The sequence below is a fragment of the Osmia lignaria genome, chromosome 9 (genome assembly GCF_051020975.1).
Source record: "Osmia lignaria lignaria isolate PbOS001 chromosome 9, iyOsmLign1, whole genome shotgun sequence".
Lineage (NCBI taxonomy): Eukaryota > Metazoa > Arthropoda > Insecta > Hymenoptera > Megachilidae > Osmia > Osmia lignaria.
Window position 1 is genome coordinate 8,149,601 of NC_135040.1, and position 25,531 is coordinate 8,175,131.

At 41.8% G+C, this 25,531-nt stretch overlaps 1 protein-coding gene across 4 annotated transcripts in view; it reads left to right on the plus strand.

The window, feature by feature from the left end:
• The window catches only part of Ddr (discoidin domain-containing receptor 2), a 191,881-nt gene that overhangs the window by 20,830 nt on the left and 145,520 nt on the right, over positions 1–25,531 (plus strand). For all 4 annotated transcript variants that reach the window (XR_004581792.2, XR_004581796.2, XM_034327477.2 and 1 more), the window contains one exon: positions 20,101–20,164. The gene's annotated coding sequence lies outside the window, so the exon portion shown is untranslated. The remainder of the gene's footprint in view (positions 1–20,100; positions 20,165–25,531) is intronic.

A 25,531-nucleotide genomic window follows, 5' to 3' on the forward strand; every position in this document is an offset into this window, starting at 1 on the left:
GCAAATATGCGATAAAAAAAATGTTACGGTATGCTTTCATCGCGTGGCACAGCGCGCGAATGGAATTCGATATTCATTTGGGTAAAGGATTTTTCGAAAGGCGAAAGGAGGGGGATGCGAAGCACACCGCCGTACGATTTTCCTTTCATCTTGTTTTTGTCAAAGCTACGCCACTATTGACTGGGATCAAATTTAATAAATTCGAGGATACAGCAAGCCTTTTCTCCCCTCGTCGATATCACTCCCCGGCATAGACACCACAAAGTGCTGATGTTTTGATGCATTACGCTTGATCATAGTTCGCTGATCAAACAACTATAAAGAGTCAACGTTTCATCAAACACTTTTATGATTCGATACTTTATCAACCACGCGGTCGTGTTCGATACTCTTTGAATTATTCAACGAACTGAAATAGCTACAATTTTTTCTGGATACTCTGGCGAGTTCGAATAATTTATCCGAAATTCCAAATCGTTAATTGCAACGTTTGCTATAATCGTTAATTATAACGCGACCCTAATCACGGCTGTGTAAATTATTAGTATTATCGTAGAATGAGCACGGAGTTGCTCGAAACGTTCAACTTATGCTCCACCGAAATCAGATTTCACCCGTTGTTGAATTATAGTTGCTCGGAGTATGAACTGAACTTTACCAGGTATTAGTTAACCGTTTACTCGTGGTGACGTATGTTTCGCAGGAAAAAATTGGTCTCATTTGACGGGAGTTTGCGGGGGCAAAGATTTACAGTGACATAAATTACCCTTTTCTGCAATATTGCCAGCTGGCGCAGCGAACAGAAAACTTTAACCTCGGTGTTGTTCGAAAGGAACTGGTCTAACAACCGATCGAAAGGGTATCGTTGTACGAAACTCGCGTGACCGTTTAATATCATCGCTTCTGATCTCTTCATCGTCGCAATAAAATGTTGAACCGCGGCTAGGAATCGGGTCGAAGAGAGACGTCCAAGTGTCAGAATCTGGCCTGGTGAAAAGCGCTGTCGGAAGCCGCGAACCGGAGCGTGTACGCCCGGACATGGAACTTCACGGCGGACTAGTTAACTCTGTTTCTACTTTCAGCCACGGTAACCGAGATATCTCGGCGAGTCGGTCGGAAATTTCGCTGCCAGAAAGCGTTACACCCGAGGCTGACCGCGTATTTTCTTCGTGTACGAAACGTGTAGTTGGTTAATTTCCGATCGTTCATTTCTTCCTGGATATTTTCTTACCGATAACCAGCTGATCCATTGATTTCACGATGTTGATTATACAGCGGCTGAGATGGCTTTAAATTTCACGCTCGAACGGCGAACCCTGGGGGTAAGATTAGGTAGCGGGGGTGCTTTCAGCTACTATCGAGTACACGAGGTTTAGCGGTTACCCTTCGCGCGAACAAGAAATTCCACTTGGTAGCCCGAGTGCGAATATTAGATATCTCCTCGTATCTAGCATCCTCGTGTTGTTGTTGCGAAAATTATCGCCTCGAGCGGATACGGAGATCACTCGAACCCATCCTCCCGCATTGGTCTCGAGAGAAACGTAAACAAACTTATTCTCTTGGCTTGCGAAAACCTCAAGAACATTAATACGGCTTTGTAAGCGCGAATGAAATTGTATTTGTGAAACGAATGGTACGGAACAGACGCATGGAAATTGGAACGAAAAGAGATCCTTCGAGAATTTGGAATAATAAGTTAGTTTAAATTGTTCCTGCCGCGGAGAATCGCGCGATGTGTATACGCAATAACGTGATATTAAATGAAATGCGAATACGCTGTTGGCCGCGAGCAAACTCGAGCCTGCTGGAAGGCGCAGCAATCCGGTAAAAGAAGTTCCGTGCAATGGAAATTCCGGATCCGTGCAAATCGAAAAAGTAAACAGCTATATACGGGGTGGAACGCGAGAGGGTTTGAACGACGAAACGAGGGTAAAAGCGAGGAATAGTTGAGTGGCGTCGACGGCGCAGCCTCTACCAAGGGATTAACGAAGATGCTACTCGCGATTAGTTCGAACTTCGTTCTTGACGTCACGGTATTATCTAATCTCGCAACATCCTCGTAGGTGAATGCAGTCGATGCTACTACTTGCTGCTTTCGCGACACTTTGAACTTTCGATTTAACATCCTTATACTTGTATCGTAGGCGGGAGATACAATTCAGATATTCAATTATAAGTTGCGATTATCTTGTCACAAATGGTTTACTGGATGGAATATGCAGGAAGGTTAAACAATTTCTTGAGTAACTATCCTTAGATGGCACGAAAATGAATAGTTACATGAAAACTTGATTCACATTTTTATTATAAAATAATTAGTTACCAATTCACTCATTTTAAAACGAGAACTACCGATGATTGATGCACGTCTATTTTAACCCATTGTTGACCGGCAATTTTACAATAATTTAAAAATTTTACAATATTCCATATTATCCTGGGTTTCGAAAAATATAGTAGTCAATGTAAATGCAAACACGAGTTAACTCGCGACCGGTCAACAATGTGTTAAGATTGATAATAATGTAGAAAATTAAATAGATAAAGAATGAAACATAATTTCATCCTCGAATTGGCTATTGAGCCAACATACATTTCAAAATTTGTAATTTAAAATAAGAAACTTGAAACCAGTCATTTTGACTGGTTTGGTAGGTCTAATGTTAAAAATCTCGTTTGCGCCCTATAGAACACAGAAATGATTGCAATTCGAAAATAAAATCTCGCGGCACAAACATTCGCGCGAGTCTCTTCATCATCTCCGTGTCCTAAATACCACCAGAAGTCTTCCGTTTTAACTCTTCGCATTTCATCCCGGTTTATCTCGTACGCTTTTCAATATCGCGGTGTAGCGTGGCAAATGAGCCGGAAACGTCGAGTAATAAGCTGAACGAAGCCAAAACGATGAATACACATCGGTTGGTGAATTCTGCTCGAGATGAACGCCGGGAGTCGGTAGGTAGGAGCCCGATCGTAATCATTTATCCGGTCGCATCGAAAGAAGTCGGAGGAAAAATCATTTCCGCTGCACTCGGCGAATGATAGGTTCAATAAAAAAAAAAAAAAAAATTTCAACGACCATTCCGATGTAATGCGAGCGTACAGTTGCTCGCAGTTAATCCGGCCAGCGTATCACAGGACGGCTTTCTAATATTCCACAGATGCGAGCCTCGAAGATCCGCTTCCTCTCTACGCGGAACGTATTACCTTCGTATCGGGAAACATTCTCTCGGTGGTTCACTGTAAAACCAGGGTACTCTTGATGGGAAAAGCTCTCGAAGAGATTGCTTGCGCAGCCAACGCGACCGGAATTTAACCAGGAGCCCATCTTATATTGCTTTTGTTACTGTTTATTGCGGTCAGTAGTGGAGGTCAGTGTATAGCGCGACGTAAACAGTATCGCGACCATCAACACACACAGATGTTCATTACAGTTATTAAAGCGAGTGTGTATCGTGTCTCGTGAAGTAATGAAGCTACTGTGAACGCGTTAATCACGTTCAATTGTGATTTCGAGAAATAACGAACATGAGACCACGAATTACAACAGTACCAGATGATACGTTGAGAAAAAGGAATTTATATGATGGAGTGGTTAAAATTTATCGCGAAAGAATTTCATATTGTTTCCTGGAGGATTTTTATGCTTTTCTTTTTTTTTAAATATGTTGCTTTGTCGCTTTCTCAAATATTTACTGAAAAATTAGTACGATCAATTCCCGCAAAGCGGTCGTCAGGAGTGGTATGGAACGACGCGTAGTATCCATGACGAAATAGCCACTTGAAAAGGGGATCACGCAGGTTGATCAATAGCAAACAGTCGTTAGTCGCAACAATTTTCAACGATTTACGATGAACCGAGCCGTGATCGCGTCTATCCTACGTCCTCCCTATTGTGGCTCGGTTTACATCGCGTTATTCCGTGGTTCCAAATTATTTGCAGTCACTCGTCAACAATTGTCGCCGGTCGAACACAGCCGCGAGATAAGCCAATTTAACTTGTCGAAAGTATGAGCAAACAACGGGAGACTGGACAAACGAGGGATGGAAGCTGCATAAACCGTTTCCCGTGTACTTTTTCTGCGTCCATACCTGTGGAATTCATTCGAAACGTCGCGTCCAGCTCGGCGAGATCATTAGAATAAAAGCTTTTTCCTGTTCGATTTACATAAACGTGGTTTTCCCGAACAACTTTGGCCGCTAGCTGACGGGGGATAAATAAATCATAACGCGCGAGTTCCGGCTACGCGAAAAAGTTTTGCGGAATTTTAGAAGGCTTCGTTTCGCGTACGTAACGATGAAAGCAGAGCTATCCACTGCTATCGCCGTTTATTCCTGGAGAAGGTAGCGAACGTCGAGGGTAACCAGCCAACAGACCGTTTCCAAACTTCCCTTGGCTGCTTCTTCGCTTTCTATGTCACTTTCGTCTTGCTGGCTGGTTCGAAATTCGACGAAGGAACTCGTCCAACTGAGAGACGGAAAGAGAAAAGGAGCAAGGGAGAAAGTCAACCAGCCAGCTTCCGGTTTCTTGGACACATCCCGTGCGGAAAGTTTTGATTTAACAGACACGGCCGCGCGCTGCATTCCAGTTTCACTCAAGTAATTCGATTTCAGGGATGGCTTGTCGTCTTGACTATCATTGGCCTATTCATTCTTGAAATCTTATTCTTCTTCTTGTTTCTATTTCCTTCCTGCAGTTATTGCTTCGTTTAGCTTTGAACTGGAAGTCAAGAAGTGTCGTATTTTTCGTTTAAATAAATTTTGAATCACGCTTGTTGGTTTAGTTATTTGTTGAATGACCCTCGTATCTACTCATTGTTGAAAGTTTGCAGAATAGCAGAGAAAATATCAGATAAAGCGAAACAATGTTCAATCTTGATGACAGTTTATAGCGAAAGCTTTTAACAAATGGTACCACAAGATGCAATATCTTCTGTACCTAACGTTTCGATAAATTCTGAGAATTTTCATCGTGATCACTAGGGTATCTCTCCCTCCGTTTTGACCTCCATCAGTTGGATGATCGAATTGACCCTCGTTCTAAACGAAGCCGTTACGTCAAAGCGTGTTCGTAGCTGGTCTATTGGATTCTCGTTATGCCCGTCCTGAGTCTGGCTCCTCGATTATTGGGTGAACTTCCGTGACGATTCGAATCCCCCGAAAGCGTTGCTATTCTAGGTAATTTCTTGGTTCACCGAACATTCGGCCAGCGTTGTTAGGCGGGTCGAGTTGCTTCGTCGGCGATGAAACATCTGACGTGTAGATTAACGAAACCTAACTCATAATTTAACAATGCTACACTCGATACTGATACACTTAACTCTTCGATCGCGTCTATCACATATTTCTCATTACTTCATTTTTATTTATTTCGTCAGATGATAATTGCAATTGAGAAATTAGTCATTTCCATACGGTTTACCGGTATTAATCGCGAGTATTGTTAGTGACGCCTAAAATTTTGTCCAACACTGGTTCGCTGTTTAGCATTCAGAGATCGTGTGACAGGTTAATTAAATACTTTGTACACACGGATTCGTACGGTTGAATTTCACAGGGGCCCACGAAATACTAATTAATGCCTGCACGCGAACTGGAACAAGCGCGGAAACGTTGAATGCTTTTGCACACAAAGCACGATATGACGGCTAAGGCGTTCTATTCGTTTCAACCGTAGGGGGTCATTCCGGTTGAATTTATCGCGGACTGGATAGAGAAGCAAGCGCGAGACGAAGGGGAGGAAAGTTAAAGAGAAGGACAAAGAGGAAAAGGGAATCGGGGGTATGATGGCGGAAAGAGGGGAGGCGCCGGGGAGGAACACAAGGAAGCAACAACGTCCTCCTCTCCTGCTTCAGTTAGCTTGCATTATAAGCTAGAAATTTAGTGCTTCCCTGGGATCAACCACTCTGGAGAAGCGCACCACTTCCTAGCAACGATCCTAATAATGCTATTAGATACATCGCGAATCCCTAATCTGGGGTTAGAAACTTGCATAATTCTCGACCGGCGCGCCACGCCGGCCCGCTTGAGTTTGCTGCTTCAAACTTGCTTGCTGAAACTCGTGAGCTACTCGCTCTTCGAAAATTGCTCAAATATTATGGCTGCTCTAATAAGCTCGGCTTCGATGGCCGCTAAATTCACGGAACATCCTGTGTGATCTCATGATTGATACATATATTAACCATCAACGCGTGTTTAACCTTTGAACGCCGGAACCGGGTTAATCTTGGTTCGCTCAGTTTTCCAAAGTTTATTTAAAAAATGAGAAGTCTATTTGTAGAAAAATCTAGGTTTTGTTAATTCGTGCAAAAACATTGGATAACGTTCTCTCGGTGAATGATATTGATTATAAGGCGAGCCATTGCCACGTGGACGTCCCAGTTTTCCTTTAAGAACGAGTTACCGATATCGGCAGCCTGCTAATGAAAGCTCCGCCCGTAGTAATTACTTTATCGATACGCTACGATACACACCGCGATTTTTCTCAATTTCTTCTCCTTATATCCCCAAGGTTCCGCTGCCTCTACGGAGCAGCTTGGGAATTTATTTATGGAGTAGCCATTGCAGACATAAGTTTGTCAGGCAAGAACGAACCTGTAGAATGAAGGAAAGTGGAAAAAGAAGGAAGATGGGAAGAGGTGTGCGAACAGAATGGTAGCGAAACGATGGGTTTTATACCTTTGGATATAGAGGAGCAACTGCCCCTTGCTACGCTTCGTAAAATCACAAGGGACGAACGACGCTTTTGCCAACTTCGCCACCAGTTCTCAATTCTCGCCCGTTTCCCATCTTTTTCCGTGTCTTCTTTGTTTCTTCGCCTTTTTATTCTTCATTTTCTTCGCTCGTTACGGGTATCGTACATTTAAATATTATTTCATACTGGGAATAATCCATCGATCTTCAACAAAAAATAGCAAAGAATAGGGTTTGCAATTTTTGATCAAATATCGAGGAATTGAAATTCTATTCGTTGGCAATTGGTGTTGATTTATTTCATAATTTTTTGCGCTCGTATCGAATAATATTTTTCCACCCTTCGTTCAATATTCTTTTTCTCCCGTTTGTTTTCTGAAAAGAAGCACTCGCGCCAGTTTTAGTTTATTCATAGAATGTTGTATGGTTTACCGTCTCTTGTATCATGACGATGAATGAACGCAATTACATGGAAACAAATATTTATTTCGAACAATGTCGTTGAATTAATCAGCCGCTTCGTCCTCGGATATCCAATTCCTCGCCCTTCTTTTACCTCCGTCGAGATCACGCTCTGCTTTCCTAAGTTTTCTCTTGCTCCGGGCATGAATAAGTGGACGAGATCGAAGAAACTTTGCTGGCAGTGCTGCCTTTGCTTGATTGAGATTCCTCATCGTATTAATCCGTCCTCGTGGACCATCCCCCGGAAACCAGAAACGATTACATCCCCCCACCGAACATTTATTAATTACCGCATTACAGACTTTCCTCCCTTTCGTTATTTAATGGAATGTTTAATCTTAACGAGAAAGAAGGGTTGCTTCGAACCCTAATTGCCCTGCGTGATCTTTTTTATGGAACATTATTAGTTCTGTTGCTAGAGGCTGATTTAAAAGGAACTGGAGAAATTGTTTCTTTAAATAAATCCTGCAGTTCGTATTGGATCATCCCTTATTACCAGAGAAGAGTTTAGGTTTTTCTTCGATGATAACAACGGAAAATTAAATAAAACTAATTTAATAGAGAAGATCGATTAACAAAATCACTGTAAATCGATTTGTTCGGATGAAGGTACCTATTCTTCAATTACAGTTTCCTCGGTATTTCATTTCGAACCATTTATATCTCAATTATCGCATCGACTGACCCAAATTACTTTTCACGTCACCTAAATCAAAATCGAAATTCGTGTATCGTTCAAACAACGAATTCGTATTCAGCCGTTGATACCGCGTATTGCAATAGTTACGTCGACGAACAGGATCGTTTATCAACGACGAAACGATAGATCCACGAATATCTGATTAAACAAAAGGTTCCATCGATCAATCTGAAATTTATACGATCGGTATATCGCTGCAAGCGAAAACACCTTAATGGCAGATTCACTGCGTACCATGAAATTTTCCAACTCAACCCCAATCGTTATTTCGGGCTTCCCTTGATAAATACACTTTTTCATATTACACATTCTCTTGTACCTTTCGATACTTTCCATATTTTTCTATTTTTTCCCTTTGATCCACCACCAGCTACGAATATTTCTATAATCAATAGAAGCAATTCCATATATGTGCGATAATTTGCAACTCCTTCACCGCAAGCATCTGCGTTCACCGTTTCAGATAAATAGGGACAGTATTGTCCGGTTCGAGTAATAACTTATCAGATCAGCTGCAGTTGTTACTTTATTCCGGACGAACGCTTTCGAAGTTCACGCGGAGCTGAGTTGGCTCGTTATCCAAGATAATTTCGCGGCTGGGAAATCGACGAACTGTGAAACTCGAGCAAAGTATTCGTGGAAAACAAATAGCGTAAGGAGAAATAACAAAGATCCTCGTTGTTCTCTTATTGTTATCGATGAGGTCAGAGATTCAATGGTTCTACTTACAATTTCATCTGTTCCTTGTTTTTCTAATTTAATTCATCGACTGTAGAATTTCACGTTTGGGAATCGAGAAAGCAAAAGTTACCCTCGGATGCGCGGAAAGTTGTGAAAATAGTTTCGATTGGTTTATCTCCCCATCTTTATCGCATACCCTCTCCTCGATGCTCTCTGTTAACTCGAGATTCGAAAAGTTTCGTTTCTTCGTTGTTGGAGATGAAATATCGGAACAATGATCAATATTATATCTAGTAATATGAATTGTTGCATTTGTTTAAGGAGAACTGAAAATTACTTAGTCGATATTATATTTTATTTATTTTCTAAAATATGTAATTATGATTTTAAACACTAGAAGCTTGAATCATAGATGAGCTTCATCGAGAGTTCTTTAATTGCGAATTATGAACAGTTTAAGTGGTACCAGCAAAGAGCTATGAACAACTGGCACCGGGCCACGTTTAATGAATTCAAGATTTCGGTGAGTTTTTATTATCCTCGTTCCGTTTCTATATTGTCGTCTTTCCAATCGAGTTCGTTAATATAAAAGAATTCGAGGGTGCTGCGAATAAATTCGTCCTAACGACCGACGGGGAGTGTCACTTGCCGGAAACGATGCCAGCCGAATCGATGACGTGCCATTTGAGCACCCTGTGAGTCCTTTCGTGACACCATCGAACCGAGCATTCGGCAAACGAGTGACTTTCTTCAGTTGAGATTCTGTTACCATTATTGCTCTCGTTCTATCTTGAAATGTTTTAACCCTCCGTTGAAGTGTGTTGCAAATAATGCTCTATAAATTTCTTGTATTTTGTTTCTGTAATAACGATGATTTAAACTTAATTTTACATATTATTTCATATAATATTATGATGCTAAAAAAATAGTAGAATGGCATTGGAATACAGTGAAATCGAATCGATGAAATTGACCTATAATTCCGAATAAAGAAATCGTTCTAAAAATACAGGGGGTAGTTTGTAGATTTTTCGTAGAAAAGCGAGTCAATAGTATGAAATAATTTCTCAGAGTGAGATGGTTCAAAGATCAATACGTGACACTTGTTCGTGTGTCTTTCTATAAACTAGCAGTTCTACTTACAAAGAGCTCTACAAAGGGAATAGAGAATGAAACAAACTCGCTTCGTTTCCTATTGAAGAAGTGATTCACTTTGTTAAAACGTTATTAAAGCTGCGAAATTACGGAGATACAATTTCTTATTTTTAAATTTCATATTCTTATGGCGGAATAGTGAAATTAGAAAATTTTTTCTCGCTCTTCAGCGTCTTTCATAGATACCAAGAATCTTAGACTCTGTTTTCTTTATCTCGAATGGAACTTAGAATTTTTGCGTTCAGTACCATTATATCAATGGAATTTATTATTTTTGTTTCCAGTGTATGCTTCTATTACCAAACCACTAAATAATTTTCTCGATCCTCCTCGGAATGTACATTGAAGTTGTTCATTCACCCCTGCATCGCATTTATTGTACCGTCTGTACAGAATGTTTATTAGATTGAAGCTCGCAGTCGCAACGAAGCAATATACATGGATGTTTTATCGGTAACAGGCTCGTACCCGTTCGCGTCTTTTGAGCAGAGCCGGCGCGGCGCTTTAACAGTAGCCTGAGCCGTGCTTTTCGAAGTATTTATACACGCACGGCCGAGTGTGCGAGCTCAAAGCGCAGTCTGCGCGATCTCACACAGACGGTGGGCATTTTCATACCCCTCCTCGAAAAGCCATTCGAGTGAGACGATGGTGTAACGAGTGCACAACCCCCCCCCCCCCCCCCCCCCCCAAACGCCACCACCCCTTGGTGCAACGTTCTTTTCGTCGACCTTCCGTCGTCTCTACATTTATTTGCCGTTTCTGATTCGCCGGTTCGCCGGTTCACACACGCCAGAGAAACTTTCTTCGTTTCTTTACCACCGCCTACGATACAAACGAGAGAGAGTCCTCTTTAAGACCGATTTACATTTCCATTAGCCGGTTGGCTCGTTTCGCGCCGATAAATCTGCTCACTATTCTCGCTAGACACTTTCACGTGTAACTAGAATACCGAACTTTCTCTTTTATTATGTCCGTGGCCTTTTTCCCGACCACGCCTTTGTAATATTGTCTGTCCGATGTCTGGATCAATTTTATTATCCTTGCTGAAATTTCGAGGAATTAGAAGTGGACAGGAGGTGGGTGGTGAGCGATCGAGGAATGGACTGGACATTGGATTGTGAAATAGATGCGCTAAGGATTGCTATCCTTGCATCAAAAATTTAAAAAATCTATATTTACAAATTTAAAATACTCTAACGTTTAGTCTTAATGGAAAAAGGGTATTTCATTCTATACTATTTCCTAATACTTCATCTGGTTTAATCGATTTCTTGCATCGACGAGTGACACGTGTTCCATGGGGCGTTACAAAGTACCGCAGACCGAGGGAATATAAATGGAGGCCGTCTTGGAACGGAATAAATATTCAGGCTCGTGTTCACGGGGAATTAAATTGAATAATAATTCTCGGGAAAGCTGCGCGAGAACGGGATATCGAGAGAAGAGAAGAAGAAGGATGCTTGTCGAGTATGAACCATGGAAGGATGTTGCGAAGCCGTAAATCACTCTCTTAACGAAAGTCTTTGTTGCAATTTATGCGGGGCGAACCGGTAAATCATTTCGCGAACCGATGGAGCAATTTATAACAATTAAGCGGCCTCTGCGCCGCGAGTACTGCGTGGCAACGGCAAGGAGCTTTTCTCGTCGAGAAAAGGAGGCTGTAGCTGGCTCGCCGCGTGAGAACTGTAATAAGTCTTAATAAGTACGTCGACGATAGCGGCACACGCTTTCAGAAACTTCGTTTTGTGTTTTTTTCCCCGAGGTCTGACAGGCCGGCTAGAAAGTCTGCAGAAATCTCTGACAGTCATTCTTATTAGAGGAGAAAGTTAATTGAGCGATGCTTAGGAAGAAAAGTAAACAGCTTCGTTAATTTTACTTATTCATTTGTCGTTTCTTAATTTCTCTGCAATAAAGTTTGTGAATTTAATTAGAAGTCTAATTAGCAATCAGAGATTCGAGTTATATCATTTCAATGGTACTTTGAGCGAACAATACCGAACATTTATATAATCAAGTATCGAATGTAGGATCGGTAGGAGTCGTAGGATATAACGGGCTCTGGACGAGCTTAATCTCAAAGATGTCTGGCATGAATCCCAAGATGGAGGTTTATTGCCTCGTAACGTAGAAACGGCTAGACAGGTTAGGGTAACCTAACCCAACCAGAGAATTATACCTGCTCGAAACCTGAGATTTTCGGAAGCTCTGTCTCCCAGGTCTTTACGTTTTCTGCAAAGGATCCGCGTCGGATCGCGAATCACGATCGTACGATCTTTCAATCCGTGAACCGTGAACGCAGCGAAAATCTTGGCAAAAAGGAGCAAAACCATTAAAGTGGTACGTGCACGGTGAAATTTCAGGATATCCTTGCTGAAGTTTCGTCTCTTTCTCTCTGTTTTTTTTTTTCTTCTCGATTCCAACGATTAGCATGCTTCTTCGAAAGCCACTCTTAATTATCATATTCCCATTGAAGACGATTTCGGTTGGATTCCAATAATTTGCCGGCTAACAGGACGGAATATTCATTAAGCAAGCCGGGATTCGAGTAGGTCGATAAAAATTCTGAAAATTCAGCTCCGTCCAACGTTTCTTGATTCTCTGCCGACCGGAAGTTCTTTATTTGATCTTAACGCGTATCCTGCTCGTTAAGATGCAGACAGCCAACGAGTCAGGAATGAGTCAGCCGGTTTGCTGAGTCACCCGGTGCAACCGAAATTCCGGATGCGCCAATTACGTAGCCCGATAATGAAAGGAACTTTTGCCAAAAAGTGCATCGGCCGGATAATGGGCCACTTATTGTCCGACATGGCGCCTTTAATATCTATAATAGCCTGTCTGACGCTCGAGGTGTATGCGCTGTTGATTATTTTTTTCGACCATCCATGGAGAACACAGGAGAAATTGTTTATGCATCATTCTTTGTTTGCAGGGAAAGTATGCTAATGAAATTGCATCGTATTTATTAATTGTGCAATTTTCAGCGATTCTTCTTTTCTCTTTTTTCCTTACAATGACAAAGAAAGATTAATATATTTACTAACAAATCAGTGCATGTCTGTGCAATTATTGCTATCTCATAAATTTATTTGTAAATGGAAATTAAATATAAAACAAACACTTACAAAGTTTTGTGGAGGATTTCAGTTCAATATTTTAATACTTTTTTCAATTATTTCAAAGACGAATTTTCTCATTTTTATTCATTTTTATTCTTACATCTTGATGATGTAAGAACATACTTTGTTACGATTGCAATCATGTTTGAATGATTGTAATCATTACAATCATGATTAGCTGAAACAGGAAATTCGATGCCAGCCTTTCCGAAGGTCGATCTTTACAATAAGGGTCGAGGGGTGTCGTAATTACGATGACGGGTCCAATTAGAGGGAATAGGTCCCGGGTGTCGAGCTAAGTACATTGAGAATCCACTAAAAGTGAGTATTCTCGTCAGGTATTCCGATTGGAATATCTAATCAGGAGTCTATGAGAGCCCCCGGGACGAGACCGCCAATTTAAATCGTCGCCAGCGTTTTCCTCGCGATGTCGGTGTCCCGCTAGCAAACTCGACCACCGTTCTTCCCTTCCAATCGAATTGAAACTTAACCCTTCTTACCGGCTTTTCCACCGAGAACACGAACGAAAACGATCCAACCCTCGAGGTCGAGCCATATTTCTCACGTGATACCTTGCAATATACGCGCGCACCGTGTGTGTATATATCGAAAAAGGGACGCGCAAACGGAGACGCGAGACGTTATCGGCCACGTCCAGATGCGACCAACGATAGACTTGTAATTACAGAGCGCGGGAAAAAGTATATCCAGCCAGCCGGGGTTACACCGTGTAAAAATCCACGATAGCTCTCTCCCTTCGTCATTGCGCACCCTCGACCTCATCTAGATACCTCGTGCGCTCGACTGTTATCATGAACTGTAGATACGGCACATACAGAGAGAATGACTCAACGGTTTGTACGGCTCGCGGTGCATGTTGTTACGTGTCCCGGACACGTTTCGCGGCATTGTGCAGTCTAGGATGACATATTGCTCTGCAACGCGAAAAAACTCCTTCTACACCCTTTGTACGAGTTTAAACGCGGGGACGCCACCAGCATTTTTACCCATGAGAATAGGAAAACTAACTGTACTTGTACAGCGGTCCGTTGATCGTTGTTAATCTCTACGATGGGGGTTGATTGTTTCATTGTAAACGATGTGTATTTAAGCTTAAGCACCTAACTCGTAAATTAGTTTTAAAAAAAGTGATATGGTATCAAAGAGGATACAACGCAACAGTCTGCTAATTAATTTTCATGTAAAGGATGAGTTCTGTAGGTCGAGGTTGATTTTATCTTTATTTTATGAATTGGTATTCAATTAGTATGGGATATAGTTATCTTCTGACCGCGTCGAAGTAATTAATAAATGAATTATTTATCAGGACTTTGCGATCGATTCGAGATTGTCACGCAGCAGGAGTCGTAATAGAAGGGTGAAGGTTTGATCGGTACGATTAAACTTGACCCTCTCGCGACGAAGGGTGTATATATCTCTGTACACGCCCTCAAAAAGTGGATAGTCACTTAGGGAATGTGTATATACACACACCTTCGAAAATGTATATTACTGTCTGATATGCAAATTAAATTAGTAGATTGAGTTTTTGATCAACAACGATATTTCTTGAAAAAAAAATAACGTAAAATGAAGAATTCAGCTGTCGAAGGGTGACAATTTAACAGCAGCTCGATTAAATGCCATCAATCGTAACGATGCCAGGGCGATGCGTAGATCAATTGAATCAAAATAACGATACAGGATTTAGGAGAGATTGCGTCTGTTCCGTGCAGGATGAATATTCCGACGTAGCCAAGCTGTCAGGTTTAGCACACAATCAAGCATTATCAGCCACGGTCAGACAGTAATTAATGGCCCGGCCTGGTCAAACAGTAATCAATAATGGTCACTCATAATCAGGTCAATGGTACGAAGCCACATCACTTAGATCGGCTCTGAACGTTATATTAAATTCAGAGGTAAACATCAGTGCCGAACACGAAGCACATCTTTGTCGTTCGAATTCAACATGCAACACGTTGTTACTAACGATTAATCAAGCAACCATGAATACTTTGAAACCAGAGGATTCTTCGTAAATCAAGGGAAACTCGAGAAAGCAAAAACGTTGTGGAACTTTTCGAATCTCCGCGTTTTTCCTTGACCGGGGAAAAAAATCACGAAGGGTGCTGGCGTCTGGGAAAAAGCGGTGAAAATCGGGGTGCAGAAGGGTGGAAGCAAGGACGATTAAAGTTACACTTTGACCTCTAGCCTGGAGTCAGGGTAGAATCTCCACTCTTCTGGCAGTAGCAGCCAAAAGCTTCTCGAGTTGAAGCTTCCTTCCTCGAATACGTGGAGCAACGACGATCGTGGAACCACGGCGGCAAGCGCGGAACCTATTACTCGGCGAAAACTTACTTTTCCCGGGGAAATTACTTTCACGAAGTATCTTATTTCGTCGACGACACGAGGAGTCGTCGTTCCTTTCCCATTTTCGAGCTTTTCGTCGGGGAAACGACCAACGGGACCGACCGAAAAGATTTCGTCCCTCGCGCGACCGTGACGACAATATTTTCGGCTGTTTTTCAAGGGCTGGATAAACGTTGACGAGCGTGTATCATGACCGTGTCGGCTTCGAATTGAAAGGGGCCGGCTGTTTGTGCGTCCATCAAGGGAGGATGTTGAACGGAATTAGATAAAGAGTCTCTGTTGGGACAAATACAATAAGCGTTCATAATCTTGTCCCTGGTTTTCTTCTCCCTTTCGAGGGTGTTACGTTTCTCCGCTGTGTTTTAGGGTGGATGTGTCTGATGAAAAGAAACTGTCTCCTTGATACTTGACCTGAGATTTCATGATCGCTTTTATCTTCTTTCCGAAGATTTATATTTCATATTTTTATACAGAAATTATTATACTGGGATGGAAAAGATAATATTAAAGATTTATTTATAAAGTAATCTGATGTTTTCATAGTGATATACCGTTTCAATATTTGCCAGAGTTATATTCAATAATCGAGCAGATTATAAAGCTTTCAGACTTGAAATCTTCGATATTTTATCCATTTATAAAAATTCTTTTCACGGTAGCAGATTTCTGTCCCTCTTGGCTAGTCTTTCGTGAATTCTTCGACGTGAATCGAAGCCTGTAATCCGATATTGGTAAATCCGATTATAACGAAAACAGTCACTTAATGCATCAAGTGGAACAGGCCGAACATTTGTCCGACTCCCTGCAAATCCCAGTACTCTTGCAACAAAACTGAGATAAAATCTCCCATGAAATTGATTTTCAAGATGTGTTACTCTTATAGCAAGTCGACGATACGCAGGATAGAAACTGGTACTTCTAATTTGTATTAGGCTAAAATCTGGGTTAGGATGCGCTAATCAGTATACACTGACTTGTACGGTTATCGTGGTCCCGCATAATGTTGCATAATGCGAAGCTTCCGATCAATTGCACCACGATATCTGTGCTTAATTATGCAAGTAAGCCTGGAATTCTCGATTTCCTATCCTAAATCACTTTTCGACCCCGACATTCGTGCAGATTACAGATTCCTAATCGTTGGTTCAACTCGCGCGTTTCTGCGATCTGCACGTTCTGTTAATGATAATTAACAGAAACGATTCCCATGCTCGAACTGTTCGCTGGTTCGTTTTAATAGCTGATAATTCCATCTTCCTTTCCAATCCCAGAGGGAATGTACATATTAGGGGATTCTATAAATTTCATTTGATAATAAAAGTATAGAAGAATTTAGAATATTAAATAAAATTATATATTGGCGATCGAATGGAAATTGAAAGGACGGGGAAGCATTATTCATGGTAATTTTATTTGAATAAAAATTACGAATGGAATTTTGCACGAATTATTTTTTATTGGAAAAATTTTCTGATCACTTATTCCTCGCTTAGAGTTACAACGTATGTATTATACATAACATTTCGCTCGAGTACACGATAGTTCCGTTCCTCATCGATCCTTCCTCGTCCCTGCTCGCCACATTTCCATTATACCGGGACGCGTCTGGTCGTGAACAAGAGTTTGCAGTTTTAATTATTACCCTCGATACTTCACCGGCTCGCTAAAAATTCGATTTTCAACCGGAGGAATAGTTTGAACGTCCGCTGGGGGTATTACCGGTCGTAATTCAACCTGACGAGCGTCGGCGTAGCTCGATACCGAACGGAATCACGCTTAATTCTTAAATTTCCCTGGTAATCCCGTTACCACGGACTCGTAGTCTCTATTGATCGATTCTGACTCGACTCGATTGCCAAGTTGCCGCTGGGATACCTTCGGTTCGACATCCTGGAACAAGGTGAACGAAGAAAAAAGCCCAGTCATTCGGGATAAGGGTGCGAAGAAGGAGGTTCTGCAGCAAAATGGGGTTGGAAAGCGTCGGGCGTAGCTAGTGGCACGCGACTACTCGCGTGTTTTATCCCCTAATTCCTACTCCGTCGTCGTTCTCTAGCTTCTTCGTGGACGTCCATCATTCAACGTCTTAACTCGTTCGAAACGAGACTGGGTTGTTTCATGAAAACGGTGTCCTTTCTCCTGTTAACTCTTCTTGTTTGTCTTGTCGGTGACTGTGTGGTCGTTTCGTTGTTCCATCCTGGTTCTAACGTCTCTCGGTGTTCTGTTTTTGAAGAGAAGAGAAGAGAGGAGAGAGAGAGAGAGACGGAGAGATCTCTTCTGGCGAACGAGGCAACGTTACGTCTGGGACCTTTATGACTGCACGTAAAGGCAAATGACCTCGTCGCCACTCTGTGCGGTCGCTTGGACGGAAAGAGGAGGAGCGCGTGAAAGAGGAAACACCAGCCGGCACAGGAAATAAAGCATTTCGCAACGGAGGACGGGGATGGGCATAATTTTCGTTTCTTCCGCGGCCGTATTTCGCGGAGACAATGCACCCAGGCTACCGCAATCCTGGGTGCAACCGACCCAGAAAACACGCCTGGGATTACCGTACCCGCGATAGCTTGCTTTCTCCCTGCCTGACTATTTGTCTCTCTCTCCGCGCCTTCGTGCCCGTGACTCTGGTCCGCTTCTGTCCGCCACGAGGACTACGAATAGCGTGAAACAGAAATGGACGCGAAATGGTTCTTCCCTTTTGTACGGGAACGGCGAAGAACGATGACTGGCGATTGTTTCTGTGAGAAGAAAGCTTTAGATTGAAGGAGGGATTCGGGGGATAAGTTGAATTCCTCCTTATTTACTTTGTAATTACAAGGGTTAGGAGGAAAGTTGGAAGACTATTCGTCAGCCTTTATAGGGAAATATGAATAAAATATGGTTCCCGAATGAAAATTTTAAGCGTATCTTCTTGATTACTAGATATCGTGGTTCGAGAGCTAATATCCATTCGATCCAATAGAGCGTGGCATTTCGTTTGAATCAATATCGTTCGCAGACAAAGAGCTAACAGCTAGTATAAGATTCTATTAATTAAACGATTTCATCGGCTGAAGCGAAACTGGAGAAGGTAGGATCAAGTTTCGTCGTTCGAAACTCTCTAGCTTCTCTAACCGACGTTCACATATCGACTTCTCCATAGAATTCCTTTGGCTGAGATAGCAAGGATCCTCGAATGCTAGGAATCGAACAACGGAAGATGGGAAACTTTAGAAAGCGAGCGAAGCACCAGACCCCGACCGTTCGACTCGGGAGTTTCTTGTTAAATTTGTAATACTAGAAACTTTTTCTATTATTAAATTTGCGACTCGACTCTCGATACCTGACGATTTCCTTTTAACTCGTTTCACGAATGAAGCTTCGGGACAAATCTCATCTTTACGGGAATTAAACGCGTCGCCTCGACGATTTCATCCGTTACGAGAGAAAATTTAGAAAGTTGAAACTTAGTTCGATTCTTTACGATTTTTCCTTCGCTTTTCCCGTGGATAGGTAAAATACAGACAAGACTGCGACTCGAGGAATCGATGAGAACGATCCCGGAATCCGAGGATCGGGATGAGGGAACTTGGACTATGTGATTTCGCTACCAACTCGTTCCTTTCCGGCGTGCTTCTCTCTAAATATTGAAAATTCGTTCAGAAAAGCACTGGCACTGGGGACTTGCAACCACGATCAATGTTGGCACTTGGTCTCGTTGGACCGACGAAGCAGAAAACTTAGAAATTCTTTCGATATCGATCCGTACCTCCTGCTATGTTTCTGTTCGAACACGATACTTGCTTCCTATTGCTAAAATGGACTTCCTTCCCAATATTTCTTCTTCTATCCGTGTTAAATGAATTGTTCTTCAATTCCATCTATTAGCACTCGCACATGGTGCTTTCGTTTTTCGAATCACTGTACATCGTTTCACCAACCAAATATAATTATTCATTTCGACAAAATGCATAATTTCGTCGATTCCCTTCCCCGAAACGAAAATTTGAAATTTCAATGAGAATCAGAATTCTCCGCGTAACGTTGCTCTGCGTCATCGAATGAATTCGTTATTAAATTGAATAATTTTCCGATGAACCGTACGAATCAGCGAACGAGCCTTCAGCTTTTCAAAGTTTCTCGACGGATCCTATCGGATATTAGCGTCGAGGTTCTTATCGAATTATTTTCCACTTCCGTTTTCACGTGAAATCAGACGTACAATCTTGTAGGTATACGCGTTCGAACCGTTTACCGGATTCCTAAGCGAAATATTATACGGTAGCGGGAAACAGCCGCGGGACAGCCGGATATGCGCGGCCAGGCCTGTGTTTTATTGCCGGCACGCTTGGATAAATATGCGGACGCCTGTGCCACGACCTTCTACTCGGCCGTAAAAATGATAAAGAAGGGTATCGGCTGCCGGGACAGGCTGAAATGTAGGAATACATATGGAAACGTCCCGTCGCAACCTCTTCTCTGTCCGAAATCAATGCCAGGAATCCATTTCGTCTGTCGCGAGCGTTTTCAAAGATGTCATCGCGTCGTTTCCATCGCAAACTATCTATTTTTTCTTGGTATCCGAGTCAACTTGACGGATGATTCCTGTCGGATTTCATATTTTTTAAGAAATTTGTATAATTTATTGAAACTAATATCTTCTTTTTACGTATGTTCACCGATTACTCCGAAACGGATGGACCAATCGGACCGTGACCTTTTGCATCTTGTAGAAAATCCTACATTTTTTGCATCCCGTAAAAAAGACATTTCGCACTTTTTTATTACTAACGATTTTTATTCCAAAAGACGTACTGTTTTATTTATATGTTCGACGTTTACTCTGCAAAGAATGTACCGATCGCGATGAAATTTTTCACATGTAGTAGGAGATATTTCCGCGGTGAACCCACTTGCAAAAATTTATATATTTATTCATTTTTCCAGAGTTCCAATTTCTCGTGGCAAAGATGTACTGAAATTCTGCTAGGAGAAGCGTCTTCGACAATCGGTGAGTACACTTCCTTTTTCTCAATCATGCTAAACCCAGTAAGGTTATTCAAAATGAAGAAGGTGTCGATCCTGAGGCGATTCTCGGTTTGAATCGACTTTCGTGTGATATCTTTGGGGTCTGGTTTAAAAAATTTCCAAGCCGGGCCGAGGGTTTCGTGGTTTTCGCAAAAATCCTTGAAACTTTTCCCGCGTTTCGCTAGCTTCCGATTTCTAGCGAAAATATTCTCCGGCTACTTGGCCCGCCTGTCGCACCAGCTGCACGCTCGTCTTCTCATGAATTTCATAAAGTTTCATCCGTCCTGTACATTGGAAGTTTCACGAGGAGCGTGAAAATTGGTGGCCATTCGAAGCTCGCCTAAAGCTCGGTCCAAATCGAAATCTAAGCTGTGGCATCGATATACGGCGTCGGGACTGGCTGGCTCGTACGATAAATCCTGGCCGCTTTTCTCACCCTGGGAAAATGGGGTTACGAGATGCGGCTGCGACCGAATCCAATCAACTTACCTGAGAGACTTATGACAGGAATTTCATAAAACGAGGAGAAAGAGGCCACCTTTAAGCGACGACGAACGACCGCCATGATCGTTCAGACGATTCTCTTCCTCTTTGTTCTGCAAGCTTTAAGCCACACTCTTAATCGAATTCCGAAGGTTTTATCTTCGATCGAGTGCATTATCCAACGACCAATGGTAATGCTGACTTTTACTCCCTCGTATCCGAGAACCCTTTTCATCTATCTTATCAATCTAATTCCAACGTGACCGGGCTTGAAATGTCACTGGAAGTCGTATGTGTGTGCCTTCCTTTTCCCCTTAGTCTTCTTTTTCATGTCCCTATTCTGGTATTGTATAGCATTCATCTCTACGTTCTACAATAATAATCACCCTTTGTCTCCTGTTCGTCCCTTGTATCATTTATGTCGTTGAAGGGTCAACTCTGGTAGAGTGTTCATCACCTACCCGAAGATTAACGCGCATTAGTCTGGACAACTTGGTATCCCTGAAGAGTACAGAAGTAGAATTCTGTGTACTATTAACTTGAGAAGAAAATAGTTTGAAATTTAAAGAAACCCGAGTCAGATTTGACCAACGTAGCGAATAATTCCTTTGATTCTTTCCCTCGGATGCTATCAGAGTTTTAAAGAGATTAAATCGAACGGTCGAAAATGGCCACTGTAACAACGGGACGTACTCAAACACTGCCAGAAAAAGTAATGGAAGAAACAGCTGGCTGAAACGAAACTAGAAAATTGAAACGGGAAACAGAAGCCGATTAAACATTTCCTTCCTCCGAGTTTCTATTTTCTCGGTACATTGTTTGTCTTTTGCCAAGAATCTGCATAAAGATGGAAGCACGAAACACGAGGATAATTCCATTGTGGGTGCTTAAATGAATTACCAAAGAAAGTTTTAAAAATCCACTCTTAAATGCTTTATTCCATGCTTGTCTGACTAATGCTCGACGCCTACTACTAGCGGGAGATGCGCTCGCCGTCTGACTAACGCTTGACCTTTACTACTGGCCGCAGTAAAAATAGTGATGTCTGGTGCGACAGACGGTATTAGAGATTATTAAAAATATCAAGGTTTAATTTAAACAGTGCAGCATCGATACTATACATTTTATTTGCGATTTGTAAAGTTCAATTGCAACGTTTTTCTTCTGAAAATTTTCGGAAGAGATGAAGCGGCAAGATAACTAAAATTCTCCTTTCTACAGACTTTTTGTCTAGAAAGTTTTCAGGATTTCTTGCGGCTGCACTGATACGCGATCTTTCCCGTATAAATAGTTCGTGTCCCGTTTTCAGTCTGGCACGTGGTTTGAAAAGTTTGGGAAACACGTGTACGGCATTCCCTCGGAAAGCGTCGTAGAGGAAATCGCGAAGCTGCAGGTACACGAGAATTAATCGATCGATCGATCGTGAACCCGTGAAACTTTGATACGTGTGAAATATGCAGATACCGCGTGTATGCATATTCAACAGCGACCGCAGCATAAATACCATATTGGGGGAAAATATTTAATGACGTATCGACAAATGTGGACCGAACGAGGATTACACACGGATGTACGCCATCGAGCGTTTCCATATCTCTGTACCACTGATTCATTAATGTTTAATGAAGCAAAAAATGGAAAGCTATCTTTGAAACACGCTCGTTAATGAATACCGTTCTTTTAAAAGGCAACGATAATTTGTCATTATTTTAGGGCCATTTATGTTGAATTGTATTGAATTCAACAGTGAACACGAGTCAGTAAAGAACATTTGTTTATCGTTTGAAATATTTTTCTTTCTTTACAGTAGAATAAATCGTTGCATTTATTTTCAACGATAATTCTCTGTTAAATAATTTCATATTTTCCACTGCATTCTCAATGTTGCAACTGTATCCGGTGTTGCATTTTATAACATTGTCGCGATATTTCCATCTTTATGTTCGAAATAGATATTACCGATTATAAACAACTGCTTTATCTTGCGTAAAAAATAATATTTCAAAACTTGCGTATTTCGAATCCCCGATCAGTAAAGTTGTCTTTAATAAATCTTTCATCGAGCGAAACGAAATACCGGAATCTTTTGTTGGAAGTACACAAGTGTTGGAATTACATCGATAGGGTAGTTTTAAAATTGGCATCGAACGAAGGGAAGCGGAAACACAGCATTTCAGCGTCGAAGGCGTTAAGCTAAGCTTTAATCGTCTTATTCCGTGTTAAATCTCTTCTTCGCTCGGCTTTCCGTTTCTCTTCGAAGTACGAACCCGACGATACGGCTCGGTGCCATTGTCTCGAGCTTTCGCAGCCATGGTTACACGCTTATAAGCCGCTGGCCTCGGAACGCGAGGATTAAAAGCTCGTCTTCCTTTCTTTGAGGAAAGCCTCTGGTAGCTTGGTTCGCTCGAAATAACCGGATGCTGATCAATTAAAAATTCCCGACCATTTTCGTAATAAATTTTTCATCAATTTTTCCTTCCTATTATTACTTTGCAAAATAAGTCAAAACATTCAGGCTTTATTATTTTTCAATATAGATTATCCTCGTCTATAATTACCACGTTTAAATTGAATATCCTGTAAACACACATTGTAGGGTTGTTTAAAAGTAGCATAGCTCGATACCGCAATTTATATTAACAGTCCATAACAATCGGTTATCGATCGGTGGAAAGTTTCATCGCAATATTTTGCCATTTATCGGCACGTTTTCGATAGCGATTCGCGGAATCTATGGTTCGGTATTCGTCATATTACAGAGACGTTTTCGCGGTTGCTTAAATCCTCTGCTACGCGTCGAATTAAATTGCAGATTCCTCGAGCGGACATCGTATCGTTCTCGATAGATAGTTCAGATTGTCGATCGCTCGTCAATGCGGTGTACAGGATCGTACGCTTTATTGTCTGGCCGAAACGAACGAGATAACTGTGGATCTCGTCGTTCAAGGCATTGCTAGCCATCCGATGTCTTTTTGCACGACAAAAACGTTCGAGTCGATCCACGGAGGATTCGATTATTGCGGATATCGGGCCAACTTCTCGTATCCCATGTTTCCGACTTCCATCCTTCGAACTTCTTTATAAATTCTTGGAAACTTCATGTCGTCAAGTATCATCCCCTATCGGTTCGGACGTTCTCGCGTGGTTTACGACAAACGAAGAGAGCAAACTTTGTAACATCTAACAAGCAATAGAAGGATGATCAATTTTTATGATAAAATCTTTCATTCGTTTCAAAAAAAAATTCTACTTTGTTATAGAGCATTGTCCCTTGATTCGATTCGTCTCTGCAAGTACTCCTCTTTTGCATTCGTTTAAAAATGTTTATTCAGCATCTAGGGATCTCCTAACATCGTTTCGGTCTATGAATTTAAAATAACCATCCCCTCGTCTTTCATTCCCATCGTAAATTCTATTTCCACGCCGATTTGTCTTTCCCCGCGGGCGGACTTGCCGCGCTCTCGCAACCAGAGTATCTCTTGGATCCCGGTAGACGCGTAGCCTTCGATAAAGAAACCGTTTCCTTCTCCAAGGACGAGACAAAGATAGCTGAGTGAATAAATATTTGTTTTGTGGATGTAACCCATAACGGAAAGAATCGATGCCCGGAGAAACCGAGTTAATAAGATTTGCATGGTATTTCGAAGCTGTATAAGGGAAATCGAAATCCTGGGGTCAAAGGGTTAAACTTTGATTAATTTTAATTTGCCGTTGTATTTCCATTTTTCTAAGAAACAAAACCAACAATCCTCTAACCTCCGATTTTTATATCAAAACGTTAGAGAAATAGTCCAGGGTGGTGTTGTTAGAAACAACTAAGTTTCCTCTAACTTGGAATTCATCAGTGGCCGAAACACGGATGTAGGTCAGTTAGCAATAAGCGTATAAAGTACGCTTGACATTAGAAACTTGCAAGGTAGCCAATATCTAAGAGTAGGGTACTCGCAGGATATAGTGGTTGATAGCAGAGGAGCTTGCTAATAATGTGGCTCGAAGATTACACAGGGGCGCTTTTGGCAACGCGTACTTTCCCCACGAAGCAATCACCCCATGGATAGAATCACCTAGATTCTCCTTCCTACTATCTCACCGCCATTGCTGGTTCACCATGGTGAGATATATTTTACAAATCGCCCGCGGCACGGGGTTACACGATCCTGCGTTTTACCACATTATTATATTACCCCCGCCGATACCGCCAGGCGTCGTTACAGACGTAATACAAGGCAAACATACACGCTTCTAATAAATGAATCTTACCATATCATTCGTGGAATTCCTAAGGCGTTAATTAAATCATGATTCTGTGTTTCAACTAAGCTTTTTGTGTTTGACGTGAATTTCGTTGATCATCGATTGATCATTATATTGATGTGAAAAAAAGAAGCTTGAGGATTGAAATTTAATTGTCAGCCGAATCAATGGCACGGTAATCTCGAGGAATTGGTAAACAACGAAGAAAAGGAAGTTGACGCGAATACCGACAAGCAGGCGACTGAATTTCCTAGTCGAAATTCGCTCCTCTCTGGCTCGGTGCTTGTTAGTCTAATTACTTGTAAGTGGAGTTGCGGTCGTAACGAACCAACCAACCGGGCTGCTCTAAAACTTCCCGACGAGTAAATACGCTCGCCGCCGCAATATTATTCGGTCATACCTCGAACCATCTCTCGTCTTCCTTTACCCGCGTACCTCCTTTTTCTTTCAACCTTCGGCTTCGCGGGCAATCTTCTTTGCGTAACCAGCAATTTTCCTCGACCGCGGTGAACGACTTCTTCGAACAAGTTTTCATAAGAAGCAATCCCGTGGAGGGGGTAACTGCTCGCGATGCATTATATTTCCTCGTTACAGTACTTTCCATTAGTTCTCG